Below are 18,618 nucleotides of genomic sequence, written 5' to 3' on the forward strand. Positions count from 1 at the left end.
CAAAAGGAACTGGTATCGTTCATACACTGTGAGATATCTCTGACACTGTCCCCAGTAGCATAACCGGGCAGTGACACTTGTTCTCTGCTGCCAGACAGCATTTTGTGCTGGAGCACAGAGTGGCAGCTTGGTGGCAAGGCCAGTTTCCTATCACTTGCCAAGGGTCAGTACAAAGCATTGCCAATATGACTCAAATATTGAATATTTATCACTCAAACGTACTGTCAGCCGCACAGCCTCAGCACTGCCCAAAAACCAACACATGGTCTCTCTTCCAGGAGTCCAAACTCAGAACTTGAGCCTGAGCAAGAAGTTGCTATCAGCCACACTATGGCCACTCACCAACACTACAGCTCTGCCTTCCCCCTCCATGGCATTGACAGCAGTTAACAAACACAGTGGGTTTTGGTTGGGTTTTCAATCCCACTACCTGTAAATCTAGCAACCAATAGCTTTGCCCAGTAAGAAGTACTTGCATATGTCTGAGGGGTAGAAAAAAAATACTGTCTACATGAGGCTGCAACACAACTGTGGTGAGGAGACAAAGAGTATGTGAGCAGCCTGCTTTTGCGCTCATCTTAACACATATGTCCTGGCTTTGACCCACTTTTTTCAGAAAATAAATATTAAAATCATTTTCATCAAGAGAGAAAACTGAAGCAGAATCAGAGACCAGAGGTATTTTGACAGCCCATTTCTTTCTTATCGGAGAGTAAGCAATTTTGAGGTGAGTGTAGGGTATGCAGGGAACCTGCTTGGCAGGTAATAACAATAATGGCAAATCCCTGCTAAGGTTTGCTGTCATTGATCACTGCTACAGACTTCACCCCCTGCCAGCCAAGCTCTCTCAGCTTTTTCAAGCCTTATCCTGCAGCCTCTTGCACAGCTGGAATGTGTTGGTGGGCCTCTGGCTCTTGGCCTATGGACTGGCCTAGCAGAAGCACTTTATCCACATCAGAACACCGCCCATGAAGCAACAGAGGTAGAAAACAAATGAGGTTTTCCACTGTCAGTCAGATTCCAATGGTTTCCACAAGCATGAGGACAAAATCTTGTCCAGTATGGGCCTTGATCCCACAGCTGACAGGAAGGTACCTCTAACTCCAATCCTCCACCTCTCAAGTACCAGCAGAGATCTCCACATCTCTTACTTTGGATTTACTTCTTTTGGGTTCAGCTATCAGAACCTTGCCTACTGAGATGAGTTTTCACCCAGCACCCATGATACAGAAGTTGCTTTGGATTGAACATCTCAAGCTGACCCAGTTTATATTAAACAGAATGGTAAAAAGCAAACAGAGCTGTAATGAAACGTTTTTAATTTTTAAAGAGCAGATCTCTGGCACATCAGAACAAACAGTTATAATGCCAACATGAACAAACAGCTTGGAGAAGTACTGCAGAAAATATTTTGAATTTAAGTTTAAAAAAAAAATCTAGACTCACCCAGAAAGATGAGGAGATGAGAAGAGAAAGGCTCCTGATCAACCTGAATGAGTAACCACACCAAGAAGGATATTAGTGGTAAGAAAAACAGCACCTTCAGTGCTGTTTTGGCAAAACAAATATTGAAGCTGCAACAATGACAGGTTGGATAATACAGGGAGAAGAAGGTGCAGAAAAGGAAATTAGCTTTTGAACAGAAACAAATTCAAAAAAGATGAAAGCACTCAAGTCAGAAGGACAATATATTCTTGATCCCAGAACAATGAAAGAATTGCTCATTGCTCACAGCTGGCAACTGCTCCATTGATAAAAATACCCATTAGAAAAGACAGGAAAAAGGTGAAACCATGTGGCTGACAGATATTAAAGGTAAAAGTCTTTAGCTGTTCTGCAAAGGCACGGAAAGTGACCCATGTTAGATTTATCAACCTGCCCTTACTATTACATAAGTCTTTCAGAAAACACTAGAAAAGAAAAATAAGACTGGGAAATAAATTAAAAACAGGGCAAAGCACAAGAAGGGGTTACAAAAGTCAGAATATTGTCTGGGTATCAGGAACCACACCAGAGTGAGATCTTTACTCACCAGGAACATCAGACTGTAAGAAAATTAAGATGTCTGGGACTAAAAATTTGTTATTTGTTTGCTCACACAGCCTCAGACACCTGACAAGCAGTAATGGAGCTGTGGGCAGGCCATTCCTGAGCTCACAGCATATCCTCCTGGGCCACCTGCACTTTCTGCAATGCAGGTCCAGGTCCCTCGTATCTAGAGATCTAGCTGCACTTTATCTCCATCATCTGCATCGATGCAGTGAGGAAGACACAACAACAGCCTTGCCCTGTGGATGATTTCAGTTCCAGTCATCAGAACCTCTTGCCCATCTTTCAAGTGTCTCAAGGCAGAGATTGTCTGTGCACTCTCACTGCTTAACAGATGTTCTTGTAGGAGTGACCTACTAGCCAGGCACAGCCTGTATGCCCTGGGGACACCCCTACCCCACACAGAGGAGGCTGCATCACCTTTTTTTAATTCCTTTAGGTAGGCATTGTACACACATATATACATATATATGAGTTTTCTTCCACATGCTGATGCAGGTATGTGTGTCCTGTACATTCTGTTGCACACCCTGCCCTCCAGCCCATGATGTGCTGCACACAGTCATGCTGTTGTTACCCATCACTCATCTCCCATAGGAACCTGCTCTGCTGCAGCACCACAAACCCAGTCTGGTGCACACCCGCAGGAGACATCCCGCTCCCTGCTCCCATCAGCCCGAAAGGGATGAATTCTGGGAGACACAGAGAGGTTTTCCCAGGTCCAAGAGCAAGACAGGGGTGAGAAGGAGCTGCAGGTCAGGAAGCCTTATGTTGCTTACAGGACATTGTCATCGATCTGCAAGAAGGCAACATGCCACTTTGAGATTTTGCTGGAAGCCCTCTCCTCCTCACCTGGATCACTCTGCACTGAAACTCTGGGTTTGCCTTTATCACTGGGTATAAAGGCTGGGGAGCCTTGTCACTCCACAGGGACAGAGAGTCACTCCACAGGGACAGAGAGGAAGCAACCAAATGAGAACCTGCAGCATCAAAATGGTTCCTCCGGAGAACTACTGCAGAAAAGGCTGTGCTGAGCATCACCCCCACCCCCACAAACCCTGCAGGGCTGCACACAGCACTGAGCATCTCGGGGAACACAGTGAGAGGCTGGAGAATGACAACAGAAACAACACATTTGCATTCCCTGACAATGACAACCCTGAATTTCCCCTCTGTGTGCTCTCCCACTGCTCTCTGACCCAAACCTCCTGCTCCTCCAGCCCTGCAATGTCTCTCATCTGCCTCCTCTTTCCACGGTTCCTCTGCAGCTCTGCTAAACATCTACCATTTTATCTGCATTTTTCCTGTTTTCCTGTTGTATTCTTTATAGGCCTAAAAAGCTTTGTCTGAATTATTCTTGGGTCACTGGCAAATGGGAAAAAATTTTCATAAATAGGTAAGACCTGTCAAGCTCACTCTTTAGCAACACTGGTATAAAAGGCTGCAGGTGTGTGGAGATAAAAATACAGATCTCGACTTCCCTTGTACTCTAGTACACCTTTATGACACCCATCAATACACACCTTGTATGATATGTTACTCTGTGACTGCCATTTACTTCAGATTCACCCAAAATCCCGCAACTGCAACCCCACACGCTCAGCATTTTCCATGACTTCAAAAGACTGGATCTGCTATTCGATTATCTCTTTTTGTTATGACATTCCCATTTGCACATTCCCCTACAGCCACATCATTTTAACACGTATACCAAAATCTCATTCTTTTATACTTTTGCTTTATTGTTGTCACTGTCATGCTGAACATCGCCCCTCCAGCATCTATATCCCTGTACCACATATATCCTTCTCTTTGTTCAAGCCCTTCTCCTATTTGCAGAGGCAATTTAATGGAAGGATTTGTGCAGAGGGTGGGGGAGGGAGGAAGAAGAAGGAAGGCAGGGAGGGAAAAGAGGGATTTGGCTATAACAAGACCATGTAATTAAGCTCCAGTATCTGGTACCCAGCCCGGACCCCTCATTTAAGTAATTAAAAGCAGTAATTCCTCCATTCCTAGATAACCTTTCTCATCTGATCTGTGAAAAGAGGCAGGGAGAATGCATCCATTTACACAGCCAGCACAGACACACCCTGGCAACACAAAGGGCTCCAGCCTGCACAGAGCCCATGTATTGCTCAGCAGAAGGACAGCGTTTTACATGCCATGATATTTACCTTAATGCCTCTTGAACAAACGATTTACCAGTATTTAGGGGAGGGAAAAAAGAAGAAGGAAAAAAAAAAGCCGAAAAAAGAAGGCAAAAGCCACAGTGACAGCAACCTTTCCTCTGTCTGAGCCCTTTGTCTCTGTCTTTTCATGGAAGCGCTGCCTGTCAAAACAGCTTTTGAGCTGCACAGCAGCATCACCGCCAGGGATGCTCGGGGAGCATGGCAGCGGCGGGACCACAACAATCCCAATCCGTGCGGGCTCGGCTGCCATGGCAGGCACAATGGAGAGCTGTGCAGAGGCACTGCCAGGGCGAAGCACGACTCGCCTCTGCACAGCCAGCCCCGGACATGACAGCTGCCGTTTCACAGCTACAATGGACAAACACACATTCTGCGCGGCAGCCACAGCCTCCTCGCTCGCTCCCAGCCATGACAGCCACAGCCAGCTCCAAAGCAATGCAGCCTCTGAAGAGACAAAGCAACCCTAAAATCCTTAAGCTTCGTCGGCTGGCTGGCATCCTCTGCAAAAACAAACCGGCCACCGAGCGGCCTGAAAACCAACAGCACAGCTGACACCCACCCCGACAATTCGTCCATCTCACCTTTCCACAGATCCTTCGTCCCCCGTCTCCCGTGAGCGAACACACTCTGCTCCGTCACTCCTGAGCCCTCAGATTCCAGAAGGCTCCGTGCTCTCTCACCAGGACACTGTGGGAAACACAGAGTCAAATTTTTTTTCTGATTTTTTTTCTTCACAGCTGCATCCCTGGCAATGCAGAGGGTCTGCGCAATCACATCTCCGATGCTCCTGCTGCTGCTGCTGCTGTGACGTTGCTGCGTGTGAAGGAGCAAGCATGCCCACCGCACCGCCACTTCAGCTTGCAGTCAGTCCCTGTGGAACCTCAGACAAGGCAGGGGATGGGAGGGAGCAGAAAAGGAGGGGATGATGGAGGATTGATTCTTACAGGAACAGGGAAATCAGGTAGGCAGCATTAGGAGAAATAAGAAGATCGAAGCCTGTGCCGTAAAATAGAGCTGCAGCATCCTATTTTGTGATGAGACTGGATTTCGGATGCTGTGCGCTTGCAGGCTGCCTGATCTCTTCACCCTGTCTTTGCAAAGGAAAGCAAAAGGGACTGGAGTGTTCCTGATGTTGATAATGGCAGCTAGAACCCTTGGAGATAAAATGGCAGTCTGCAAAGCAATGCAGAGGAGGAGGAGGAGGATGGGAAGACTGCAAGAAGCTTCCTGAAGCTTCTTTAAATTTCTGTAGTGCCTTGCCCTGGACAGCTTCATCAACAGTACCTATACAGCATCCCTGAAATGCAGACACCTCCAGAGCAAGACACAACCACCACCACTCCCCACAGCGCTGAACCCACCTGGCAGGTGCAGGATTCTGCAGTCCCTGCTCTCACAGTGGACCTCAAATCAAGGTCCCACCAACTCTTAGCTGCAGTTTGTGATTATAAGCTCATGACCTGGGCTAGATCCCAGCATCTCGCAATTCAGAGCGGATCTTCCTACCTGAAACAAGGGCTCACCACCTGCAAAGCTCAGGCTCTCTTGCTGTCTGGAAGGGTTTTTCCATATCTGCCTTTCCAGAGGCAGCTGGTGAGAAGGGGTGATGGAACTTGCTCCACAGGCGGAGTAGTGCAGCTCCTGACAGGGCACAGTAGCTGTGCAAGGGATAAATGTGGCTGCTTTTGCTCTCCGACCCACTGGGGCATAACCACACACCCCAGAAACTCAGCTGTGCTCTGGCCTGTGCTGTCCCAGGACAGATGTTTCTAGCACTGGAGCAGCATCCATCTGGAGGGACCACTCACATTACTGCCCTTTCTCATCCAGCCCCATGCCTCCAGCCCTGTATAGGGCAGCCCAGAAATTGGAGCACCCACACTGGAAAAAGCAAAACCCGTGAGCCCCAACCTCCTAAAGTGAGGCTCTGTGGTAAGTGAGCAGATCAGAGCAAGACAGAGAAGGTGTAAAATTGTTACAGGGACACAGAATTCTAAGAAATTAAGAACTGCCACATGGCTTTTCTACTTTATGCAATGATGTACCGAAAGCAGCAAACAAGTAACACAAATACAACAACCCAGACAATATAAAACTTTACAGAAGCTTCTGCCTCTGGAGAGGTCAAATAAAAAAAGTTATGACATAAAAAGCTATGACAGAAAAGTGTTAGACTTATTACTGGAAGTGGATGCCAATTATCTCAGATACAAACTTTTAAAATGTCTCTTCAAGAAATATTTAAATCAGATTTTTATCGGAAAAACATGGGACTGGGGGGTGGTTCCTACCAAGGGCTTCAGAGCCAGGAGTCCAGGATTTCTCCCAGCTTAGAGACAATTCCATTGGGAAAAGAGAAAGGGCCTTGGACTGTAGGCTGTGCAGACTGTTTGCAATGCACTGGCGCCAGCATCACAGATGCAGCTCCACTACTCACCTCCAAACCACAGTGAATGGTCCCTCCACCAGCCCCAGAGGTCAGGCTCCACAGGCCAGGTCCTTTCCAAGAAGTCAATGTATTGGTCCTATCAGCAGCACTTTCTGCTCCCCAGCCCACTGCCCACCTTTCCTGGGATGCTTGGGACCCACTCCACCAGCTGGTCCTGTTCAAGAGGCAGGGATGAGCCCCCAGGAGGATGCAGGAGTGAGGGACCTACCTCCATGCCTGGCCATTACAGCAAGCAGAAAGCCAGTCCTGGCAGGCTCTGCTCCAGCCAAGCTGCTGTAAATGAGACTATTTACCGTGCTCCCATTAGCGTGCAGCCCCAGGACCCCCGTTTGGCCAGTCCCATTGTACTGTCAGTGTTAATTAAGGCAGCCTCAAGCAGACATCTCCGGCCCCTTCAGCTGGGACAGCCAGGGAGCAACAGCGAGGAAAGAGACGGAGACTTTCAGCTGTGGAGCTCTGTGCAGAACAAGGAGCATTTGTTACCCAGGAGACTCGTTCCCACAGCAAAGAGGAGAATGGAAACTATTTCGGTGCCCTCCCCAGTCCTCCACAAGCATTGCCAATGCTGACGCCAGGAGGTACAAATGCTGGCAGGCTGAGCGCTTGCCTTCATCCCTGCCCCTGCCACAGGACACTGGCATTAACCAATTCACTGACAGCAATGCCTGTCTGGGGTAGCAGACACACACACCAGAGCAGATGGAGTTGGGGGGTATTTTCTTTAAAATCAGACAGAGTAGCGAAGCAGACAAGGGGTTCCTGAAGAAACACTCCTGTTTACGGGTCTGTTCCCAACATAAACGTCTGTACCTTCCTCCCCAAAATACATTCTGCATGTTCCCCAGATCTCAAACTCACATGGCCTCGACCCTCTGCAGCACACGCCCCTCTGCCGCATCTCCCTCCCCAGTCTGCCTCCCTCAGCAACAGCGCTAGGAACTGACGGCCTGTCCCAAAGCTTTGCAGGCAGCAGGAGATCTCAGGTACTAATTAATAAGGAAGAACAAAGCCCTTTCTTGCAGACTGTCTTCTAGGAGATGACTTCTATTTGATCACAGAGATGAGTCAGTGCAAGAAGGGGAGCATGGCTGACTCCACAGTGTCATGCAAGGGGAAAGCAGGAATTCTGCAGGCTGCTGACTGTATTCCTTGGAGACTGAAGGTGAGAGGGATGGAGGAGTCAAGACATGCCTGCCCCTGCACTAACAGGGGTTTCCATCTTGCTTCACCTGGTCAGGGGCTTCTCACAGACTCCAGCACCCCGCAGTGTAGGCAGCTTGGCAGGAGAAAATTCTTTATTAAGCAATATCAGTCTCACTGTCCACAAGCATCCCAGGTGCTGGGCAGGATTTTTGCAACCTTGCCTCCTTACCCCATGTTTCAGGGCTGTTAGAACTGAATGCACAGCACAATCTCCCACCTGTGAATTCCAGTAAGGAGGCACATTCTCCTCCCAGTCCTGGGCTGCAGCAAAGCTTACCACTCTGGGGGAGCCAGAGGTGTTGCACTCACACTGGAAGTGAGCTGTACATGTACCTGGAGTTCTTGCTGACAACAGCTAGGTCACAAATAGATCAACTGGGTGTTAGAAAGCCCAACACATTTCTGTCATGAGCTTGGGCTTCTTCCTTCATACACTATGCAGGAATTGGCTGCTAAGGTCAGCACATGCCCATGTACAAGAAGAACCCATTCCATTTTTGCCACAACTGTGCAGTAAAATCACCCACCAGCTGACCCAGCCTCCCACCTATTGGCTGCAAAGCTGCTCCAGTGATGCATGAACTGGAAACAGCTCAGGCCCAGATTCCAATCAGCTGTCTGGGCTGTAGTTTTGACATCACTATGCTAGGACAGGTCTTTAATCACCTCTCAGCATCAGGTGTGGGGCACAACCTGCCCACCCCTGAAATTGCCAGGCAGCCCCAGCACTGCCTCCAGCTTACAGCTGTACCCCAGCAAAGGGAGCTGTAAAGGGTGGGCATTTTGACCTCATTACCTTCAGTGCGTCCATGCCTCTCGAGCAAACAGAAGGTGGTACAAGCAACAGGAAGCCCTCCATTACAGCAGAAAACCTGTGCCTTGCTATCTGCATGTGCAACAGCAGGAACATCCCTAGGATATATACATTCTGGCCACATTTGTAGCATAGCCACAGGGACATCTTCACTCTTTTCTATGTGCTGGACCACTCAGGAGCAAGGCAAATGCAGCTCAGTCTTTCCACCCTGCTTACCCATTGTTTGTGGCAGAAATCTAAATCCCATGGCAACCCCACCCAGCACCAACACCATCCAGGCTGACTGGGAAATGCCAGAGAGAGGGATGTTGGTCAGAGTTGAACTAAGAGCATGGGTCTGCTCAACTGGAGCAAGGGGGAACCAGAAAACAGGAGCCAACAGGAAAAGTAGATGATGAAACTTCATCATAAAGGAAAACTAAAATAATTCTCCATTCTTTCAAGGTCAAACAACATCTCTCTCTCTGACACACAGATCAATGCAGGCTGATTGTTACTGACATATGCTCGGCATCTTTTTTGTTCAGTGGGAACAGACACAGGAGCTTTTGAGTGAGAGGTCAAAAATCCAGGCAGACTGATAAAAACATATGTTAGCACAGTGGAAATGCCTGCCCTTAGCCCTCACAGTTCCCTGGGGGATCACCAACCAATCCACACTGAGACTGCTTTCCAAGGGGAACTGAGGACAGAGGCACAGGAGTCTGTGAGGTTTTGCCAGTTACAGACACGTTCTCAACACCCGAATTCACCATCCCACCATGATGACCCTGTGTCCCAGTGAGCCCTGCCCACTGCCCCCAACAGCAGTACTGATTCCTTCAGGGCTAGCCACCCAAGGCAGGAGCCACACCTCCAAATGGGGAAATGGTTTCAAAGGAGAAAGTTGTTGCTGTTTTTTTTTTCAAGTTGGACATTTCTTGTTGCTTGCTGTCTTCTAACAGAATTAATTCCCCGAGTTCAATCCTCTGATGTTTAAGAACATTCTCTCAATTTCCAGCTTATCTTTATCCATGCACAGCTCACCCCTATTCACTCATGTTCCAAAAATGAGCTTTAACGTCAGCATTTATCCAGCCTGTGTTTAAAGTCATATCATTTGAGTTCTCTAATCACTTCACATTAGGTAGGCTTTCCATTTCTTTGATCATACCCATATTCCTTCTCTGGACCCGACCCAGTTTGCACACAGCCTTCAGAGAGTGACTGGAAATGTTCACAGTCTTCCAAGCAAGGTCTCCCATGCCTTAATATACTAAAATTTCCCCATGTCTGCTAGAAATGCTTTGTCCAATGTGTCCCATTGGATGACACGTGTCTTTTCCATGGCTGCATCATTTTAGATGCTGACAGTTATCTTGTACATCACCCTGAGACCCTGTGTTTTCCCCCCACTGTCACTTTCCCCCAGTGAGCTTTCAGACAGAGCTGAACTTTTTGCTCATTTCTCAGGCACACAGTCATTCAATTTTGAACTATCCAGTTCCCACCTGCCGAACAGCCTCTGAATGATGCTTCCTTAGCTTTGTGTCTTTAGGAAATATCACTATTGAAGTCTTACTTTTTGCAGCACAGAGCATTATTTCAGGTATTGAACAGCTTCCATTTTGAGGCTGATCTCCACTAACAACTTCCCTTCGGAGCAGTAGTTCCTCTTTCAACATTCCTGTTATCTTCCTCTAGTCTGCTTACTGTCTCTTACTTCTCAAATGGTACTATGAATGGAAGAATTACACACAGATTAAAGGGAGGCAGGACAAGCACTTGAGAGATCCATTTCAGGTTATTAAACAAACGAAATACTAGCAAATGTCCAGGAACAAATAGACAAAACAGGGTACTTTGTGTCCTGCTCCCTCTCATTGCTGACCATGTGCAATCACTTCTAGAAAAATCAACTGGGCAAGGTGATTCCTCCATCCCAATCACCATCTGAATTCCCAACTTGCAGTACTGGGGTCAAATCCTTCCTAGCGCTGGCAATTGATGCCTCACTGCCCAGGAACAGAGGCCCTCACAAGCTCCATAAAAAGTCACAACTCCCAGATAGGGCTAGTGCTGGCACGGCTCCGCACAGGGCTGGGCTCAGTTCCACATACCTCCACACTACTGAGGCATCTATGGGAAAACTAAACCCTGCCCACAACCAGCTGCCTGTCTCCAGTCCTTTCCAGCTCAGGATTCCAGTATGTTTGCACCCCAAAGGAGGCTGGGGTAACAGGGAGATGTGAATCACTTGGAATTCTGTGGGAAAGGGAGAAATGACCCTACAACCCAACTCTTAATGTGCATCTTCTACTCCTAATACTTAGTACTACCCAAGCAAGAGCACAAAAAAGTAGCTGGATGTTTCTAGACACAGGGAAATCAGAACACAAAGAGCAGAGCAGCTCCTGGATCATGTCTGAAGGCTCAGCTTCAATCTGATAAGCCAGGCTCATAGAGCTGCACAGAAAATCTTGAATTAAAGCAAAGCCTGGACATAACTGATCTAGACTCAGGTTTCAGAGTGTTTGAAGTAGCAGCTCAGCTCTAAGAGCAAAGCTGTTTCTTCAAGCACTCACTCAGATATTGATGCTACTTACTGGGAATATAAACTCTCGCCAGTCAAAAACTTGGCAAAAGAAGCAGAAAGGGTATTATTAAAAAAAACTTAAAAAGCCTTTTAATCTGGCAAACAATCATTCTGAATCACTCTGAGCAGCCATGGTAACAGTGGATATTAAGGTGTTAATGGCTTCACTCCTATTAAAATTAGTTTTCAAAGCAGGATCAATGCTACCCCCAAAGCACCATTTACCTAAATAACTAGTTTCACAATAACTTAATAGTTCCCCACTGCCATGAGGAAAGCCTTAAGTTGCCACATAACATAATACACTGGGGCTGGTGAACTTAGCACCCACAGCACTGCTGCATTCTGACCTCAAATAAAAAATTATGTACTTCCAGCTAAGCAGATGAAAAACTGCAGGGCTGAGCTGAATGTGCAGGCCTGAAATGGTTCACTGTGTACACAGCACGCACTGCCCAAGGACGGTGACTGTTTATGGCTTCCATGATGTGCAGAAAAGTGACATTCCCTGCCCACTCCTGGGGCATGGCTGGGCTGACTCAAAGTGAGGGTGACTGCACTGCACATGAGGCTCAGCTCACAGCAACTGCAATGGAAGGGATGAAGCAGAGAAAGGGCAAGCAGAGGAGAAGGAAAACATTGCTGTTGGAGGCACAAGAGGCCACATCCAAGAATGGAAATAACCCTCCTGCCCTCTTGCTCAAAGACTGAGTCATAAACATTTCAGTTTTCCAAGGCAACAGTAAGTATGAAAACTGTTCTGCATTTCCCGGCCCAAGGCAGGGAGGTTGGAACTAAGTGATCTTTGTAAGGTCCCTTCCGACCCAAACCATTCTATGATCATATGATTCACACAGAAAACCCTCATTAACATCACTCTGCACGTGCCAAACTCCTTCCCAGCCATCCCCGTTCCGAGCAACAACAAAAGTCAAACAGAGACATCCGTGAACTCACCACAAAGAACAGAAAGTTCCCAACAGACTTTCCAGCTCTCAAACATTCCCACTCCACTTTGCAACGAAGCCCAGGGAGTACATAACCACTTTATTAGAGACACATGATACCAGTTATGGTTGTTTGTACTGATTTTCCCTCTAAGTTTCTCCGGTTACCATCCAAACTGGACGCATAATGCTGCTCTGCACTGTTACCTGCCCCAGCTGTTTTAGTGGCAGACAGAGCAGTGTCTTGGCAGTTGCAAAGCACTCTGTGATTGAAAGACACTTGAAGATTCACTCCATTCTCACGCATCAGCAGCAACAGAACAGCACAATATTGGCAGGCACAGGGTTCCAGTGCTATACAATTGACTGCCTGGGCTCCTGAGCATCCACATCCCGGCAGGCACCTAAAAAAGCTGCAAAGGGGAGAGGGAACAGGACCACTGAAAACTTCTCGAGGCCCTGTCCACCACTTGTACATTAACCTGCTGGCTCTCAGATGGAGCAGCTGTCTCTTATTCTTCACCTGTGCTGTCTACAGCACTGTTAGCTGAAGGGATAAGGGCTATGCACAAACAGCAAATTGGCATAAATTACAGCCAGTACCATAGCACTTCACAGCACGGACTGCACATCCCCACCTTTAATCACTGTGCATGACTTACTCATTCAGAAGGGATCTGTGGTAACTGCAGATCACAGGCAGAGCTTGAGCAATAGTGGCATTTTGCTTTGAAGCAGGCAAACAGTATGTAGGGCTGTATGAATAGGCATGTCTTGCATGTGCAAGACTTGGAGTCATCCTTCCCCTCTGTCCACACTGGCACACAGCTTATGGGCATATCCTAAATGGACAAACTGCTGAGAGCTTGAAGACAACATGGAAAAAAGGACAGAAAGGAGTAAACTGCAAAGCAATTGGGTTAGTTCTCAGGGGAAAACCACGGGCTGCATTAAAGCATTCCAAAATGTATAAAAAGCTGCTGCCAAGGGTAACTGGACAAACTGCTCTTCACGTCCTCAACAACAAAAAGAGGATCCCTGAGAGCCACACAGGGGAGTTGAGGTATAACAGATAAAACTAACCATTATTCCACCAAAAAAGCATAACAGTCAGGAAGTAAATTAGTTTTCTTAAAATTTTCCATGGTCTTTTGTGTCTCAGAAGCTCTTTGCTTTACTTATTTAAAGGTATGCACACCTGTTAATCTTCACAGGCCCTTACTGTTAAAAAACAGAAACAATATATTTTTCCAACTTCACTGCAAAACAAATGCCCATGTTACAATCTTGGTCAATTCACAGCATTAAGAAATATCAATAGAAGGAAGAGATTGAATTGCTAAAATGAAGGATGTAGCAGGTAATGGTCCTGATCAATGGGAGCTTCCCACTGAGATTAAATAAAGAAACCCAAGGAATGGCATAGGAACAGCACAGCCCAGGTCCACTGTGCCTGCTCAGGGAGACATGATTATTACATGGCTTTTGGAGGTCTTACTGTTGTGTGACTTCTGTTTGACTCAGAGAAACAGGAAGCCTCTAATGCAGGATTAAAAGCTGAGAGCAGTTTATTCTGTGAGGCAGAATACCTGGAGAAACACAAACATGATCCTGGAAAGACACAGCAAATGCACAGGTGCAGCTGTGAGTAGAACAGCACCCTGTGCCAGCTGATCTGGCTGCTAATCCACCTGACTGTTAAAAACACACTCCAGATGTATCTTTTCCCTAAGCAGAATATGCTCTGTGTGAGCTTTCAGCCAGTGGATTCACCCCTTTTCATCCACCACAGCGAAGAGACCTTTTCCTCAAGAATTCAGTCCTGTTGGAGACGATCCTTGGTCACAGCTGAGAACCCTTCTAAATTTCTCTCTGGTTATTACTAACATCCTCCCATCTACCAGGGCAAGCTGTCATGGATCATCAGTCAGCTGTATTCAAGGTCTCCATGTCAGGTCAGCCCATGATTAAGCAACCTTGTGGCTGAATGTGCTTATCGGTGTACATTTAATTAACACAAAGAGTCTTAACTCGCACCTCCCAGCTGCTGTGCAAGTTGTGCAAGGTCTGCCTCCTCCAAAAGTCATGTTCAAACAGCCATACCATATGCAGACAGGCACACAGAGCCAGAAATGGGAAATTCGTTGGCTGTGGGCAATGATTTCACTCAGGTTGGAGAAGGATCCCCAGTGCAGGAAATGCTGTAGGGATAAAGGGGATCTGTGTGTGGGAGGAAATCCTGCTCTGTTCTTTAAAATAGAAAATAAAAGCTGGCAGAGGCAAAGCCCAGGCAGCAGTGGTGATGCAGGCCACAAAGGCAAAGCAGGTCACAGGAGATGGCTGACAAACGTGCCAAGCCTGGATTGTGTCGCGCAGACTGAAACAGGGCTCAGCCTCCTGTGAGGCAGATGAAAGAGCTGGGGCAGACCGCTCTACGCGTCCCCATGGAGACATCTCAGCACTTCAGGAACTCCTGGAATCCCTGGTGTGTGGCTCAGGCACCAAAGAGACTACAGCAGAATAGTCTAGAAGGCTATTCTAGATAGAAGAGCCATTAGAAAACTACCAAGAAACTATCCAGCAAAGAGGTGCTTAAGGAAAAGAAACAAGACGTCCCCACACACTCCAGACACATTCCAGTCAGAGGAACAAGAGCATGCCAGGGTGGAAAGAACCCCAAAAGAGCCCTCAGGAGCTCTGTAATATATGATGATACACAGAGCCTTAAATGAGGCCTAGTAATAAGCACCACCATGGTGACTCAGAGAGCTCTTTGTTGGCTGGACACGGGAGAGCAGCAGGAAGGAACAGAATAACTGAGGAGCAGGAAGCCCCTGATGAAGGACTGACTGCCCAGAGCACGTTCCTGGAGAAACAGAAACATGCTTTTCATCTCCATGACGTACTTCCATGTCCGAACAACTCTGAAGTCTGTGCTTTCAATGCGTGCTTAAGAAAGCGCTCCATCCTGTGCACACACCCAGCCTGTGGCCCTGGACACACAGCATGGAAAAGAGAAGACCAGCCAAAAGGTGAGAGGGCAAGAATGATGGAGCACTGGAGATACAACAGTACAAGCCAGAAGCCAAGCATCTGCTCTGCTCTCTCACTTGTTCTCAATGCAACAGCCAGGGAAAATGCTTGGTCATGATGTTCCAACAGGACTTGCTCTCCATCCCTGGGAACATCTGCCAGAATTAGTAATCCCATATCAGAGGAGGTGAAGCATAGAGTGTCCAACAGCACTTGTAACCTTTTTAGCAATTTTTGCATGCCTGCTGCTTTCACAGCAACCTTCTCTTTCAGCTTAAAATAAATACAGCCCTTCTGAAAGTGCCCAAAGACAACAGAACCACAGAATCATTGAGGTTGGAAAAGATCTTTAAGATCATCAAGTCCAGCTGTAATAACCACCCAGCCCTTCCCCTACAAAGTCAGAAAGTGGAACTGATGTATCTGGGGATGCAAACATGGGGCAATGAGCTATAAAGAGGGATTAATGCTATCATCCTGAACTCCAGCATCTAAAAGAGATGCATCTCTGTCCATGATACCGCTGCTGACAACTCAGAGCAAACAGGTGAGCCCCAGCTTTGCCCCTGTGTTTGCATCCAGAGGACATCTCACCTTTTCTCCTGTGTGTGAGGCTTCATGTATTAAGCTGTGTAATTAAGCAATGGGTGCTCTACTCCCACAGGGGCTTCTACATTCCATATGAGACCAGGCCAGAGTGGAGCCACATCACCCATCTATCTGCAAGAGTCATTAGCTCTTTCTTCAGACAGGGCTTCTTTGAGCATAAACCCCTCAAAAAGCCTTTTTGTGAGCTCTGGGCTTAACACATTGAGCACAAGGACTAAGGGAGGTCTGCTGCCTTCCAGGGAGGTCTCCTGCCTTCCAGCACCCACCATGATGCTGCTGCAGCTTGGCAGTAGCAGAATTGCATAACGAGAAAAGAACCTGACCAACAACAAGCAAAACGCAGCCTGAGGGGATCAAACCACGGCTCCAGCTTCATAGTGGGATGGTGCATCCTGCACTGGCTGCACAGCTCAAGATGCGTAGCTCCCCAGGTATTTCTGCTGTGTTGTCCAGATCTCAGTTATAGACACCAACTACACCATGAAAAGGGAAAAAAATTGGGATAATGTTCATGTTTATACGTCACAGACATTCTCTTTGTTAAAAATCCTTTCCTTAAGATTTTTCCTTCTGAGACTCTGTAGCCTCAGAGACAGACATAAACAATAAATTACTGTGGAATGCAACAGGTCCGTCTGGATTGGCCCATCTTAGATGTTTAGAAATAATGGCCAATCCAAAACTGAGCTCGCTCGGACACAGTCTGAGAGAGCGGAGTTTGTTATCATTCTTTCTATTCTATTCTTAGCTTAGCAAGCTTCTGAAAAGCTCTCCTGCTTTTTCTTTTTAGTACAGTTTTAATACATGTATATATCACAAAATAATAAATCAAGCCTTCTGATAATAGAGTCAAAGATCTCGTCTCTTCCTTCATCCCAAGAACCCTTGTGACCACCGTCACATTTATATGGATGCCAAGAATGTCCAGAGCTACAGCCATAATGCAACAGACATTTAATACCCTTTCCACAGTTAAACTAATCTCCAGCTACCAGTCCTCAGGATAAACCTAACCCAGAACCAGAACGCCTCCATATCCCATTCTACACCCCAAGACTTTCTAATGAGGCAACAAGCTCTGGCCACCAGCAGGGACCTGGCAGCAGGCTAGATTAAAACCAGATTAAATTTCCTGTACGTCTCGTTAGACCCAGTGATAATGCTCAGAACACACAGGGAAAGCCCAGTGGCAAATAACCCAATTAGAAGAGCAAGTCTCACACCTTCTTGGTGACCAGTACATCTGCTGAAGCTGAGGGCCACAGTCCTTTGTAGTCAGCAGGACAGCAAGAGGACGAAAATATGGGAAGCTGTTCTGGGCCCCCTCCTGCTGCCCCCCACCAAGGGTCCAATGCTGCTCTCTATGGAAGATTCCCAACACTTTGGCTGAAATGACGCCAGCACTTGGGCAGGGCTTGGTGTTATTTTTAACACTTGCTCACATAACTCTTTGGATGAATCCTGGGAAGAGCTTGTCACCAAAATAGTACACTGTGGGCACTATTTATACACCCACTGGCAGCATCGCAGGATAAGCTAGAGCACCCCTTTATCCTCCTCACAGGGATACAGCGGGCCCTAAAACATGGTTTGCTGTTTGGTGTAGTCCTCAGAAGTGAGCCATCACCTGCAGGAGGCCTGGTATCCCTGTCTGTCCTGCTGAGGAGACAGACTCTTGTCCATATGGGAGGAAAGCCCAGGTACATTAGGCTCGGGGAAGATGGATGGCTGAGTGCACATCCCAGCTGCTATGGACTAAAAAGGGAACAGTTGTGCCTAAACACAGAAAATGCTGATGCCTTCCTATTTTATCTCTCCTTGGCTGCTGCAGGGAAATCCAGCAGGGACTGGGTTTCTTGGTTATCATCTCTTTTCCTGAGAGGGGAGCAGCAAAGGTGTGCAGTGGCGGGGGCAGGTGCCCTAAACGTCAGCAAGGTTCACTGGAAAGGAGGCACCAGACTAACAAGACTGACTGCCCTTTATCCCTAAGGACAGCAGCATCTTCAGGCCTTTCCATATAAAAACAGTGCGCCCTGAAGCACTAAAGGAAAAAAAAACCAAAAGCAAACCACCCTTTTTAGACTATGCAAGGGAAAAGAGGCTCTTCCCCTGTCTGATTTTCTGGGTTAAAAATAACTTCTCTAAAGCCATTCCCGAGCCTATTGGAACTTCCTTGATTTCTGTCTTCAGCGAGTTTCTCCTCCCACCCCCTTTCTCCCAAGACACATCAGACTGCTCTCTACTCTCACATCTCCTGGAGAAGCAGGTGACATGACCTGAAGAACATGCACAGGATGCTGCATGAGAACAGATAAGACAGAGAAAATAAGACTCCATCTTGAAGCAGAAAAGTTTGATTTTTCCAGTATGTAGGTTAAAAAAAAATTGTATATACACATCTCCTTTCCTTGCAAGAGAGGCTACAGCCTGAGCAGCATACTGGCTGTCTATCAGAGCTACAGAACAATGCAAAATAAACCCACTAATTGACACATGCTGTAAAGGCAGGGGCAGGACTGGTCACATTATTTGGTCATTAATGGTCACATTACTTTTAGCAGAACAAACAGAATTGGGATCAGCTCCTACCTTGCCAGATACAACCACCCCAGGACGTGGGCTCAGCTCAGCGCAGCTGGAAGCCGAGTGCAGCAGCACTGGCATGAGAGCCACAGGAGGAACACAGCACGCAGAGCCAGCGATAATCCAAAGCGAAACCAGCTCGTCCCCGTGCCGGCTCCGGGGGC

At 47.3% G+C, this 18,618-nt stretch overlaps 1 protein-coding gene across 1 annotated transcript in view; it reads right to left on the bottom strand.

The window, feature by feature from the left end:
* Positions 1-18,618, bottom strand: part of RUSC2 (RUN and SH3 domain containing 2) — a 56,995-nt gene that overhangs the window by 29,603 nt on the left and 8,774 nt on the right. Inside the window, 1 exon segment of the mRNA XM_014309950.2 lies at positions 4,820-4,925. The gene's annotated coding sequence lies outside the window, so the exon portion shown is untranslated.

The sequence above is a fragment of the Geospiza fortis genome, unplaced genomic scaffold (genome assembly GCF_000277835.1).
Source record: "Geospiza fortis unplaced genomic scaffold, GeoFor_1.0 scaffold878, whole genome shotgun sequence".
NCBI classification, from domain to species: Eukaryota; Metazoa; Chordata; class Aves; order Passeriformes; family Thraupidae; genus Geospiza; species Geospiza fortis.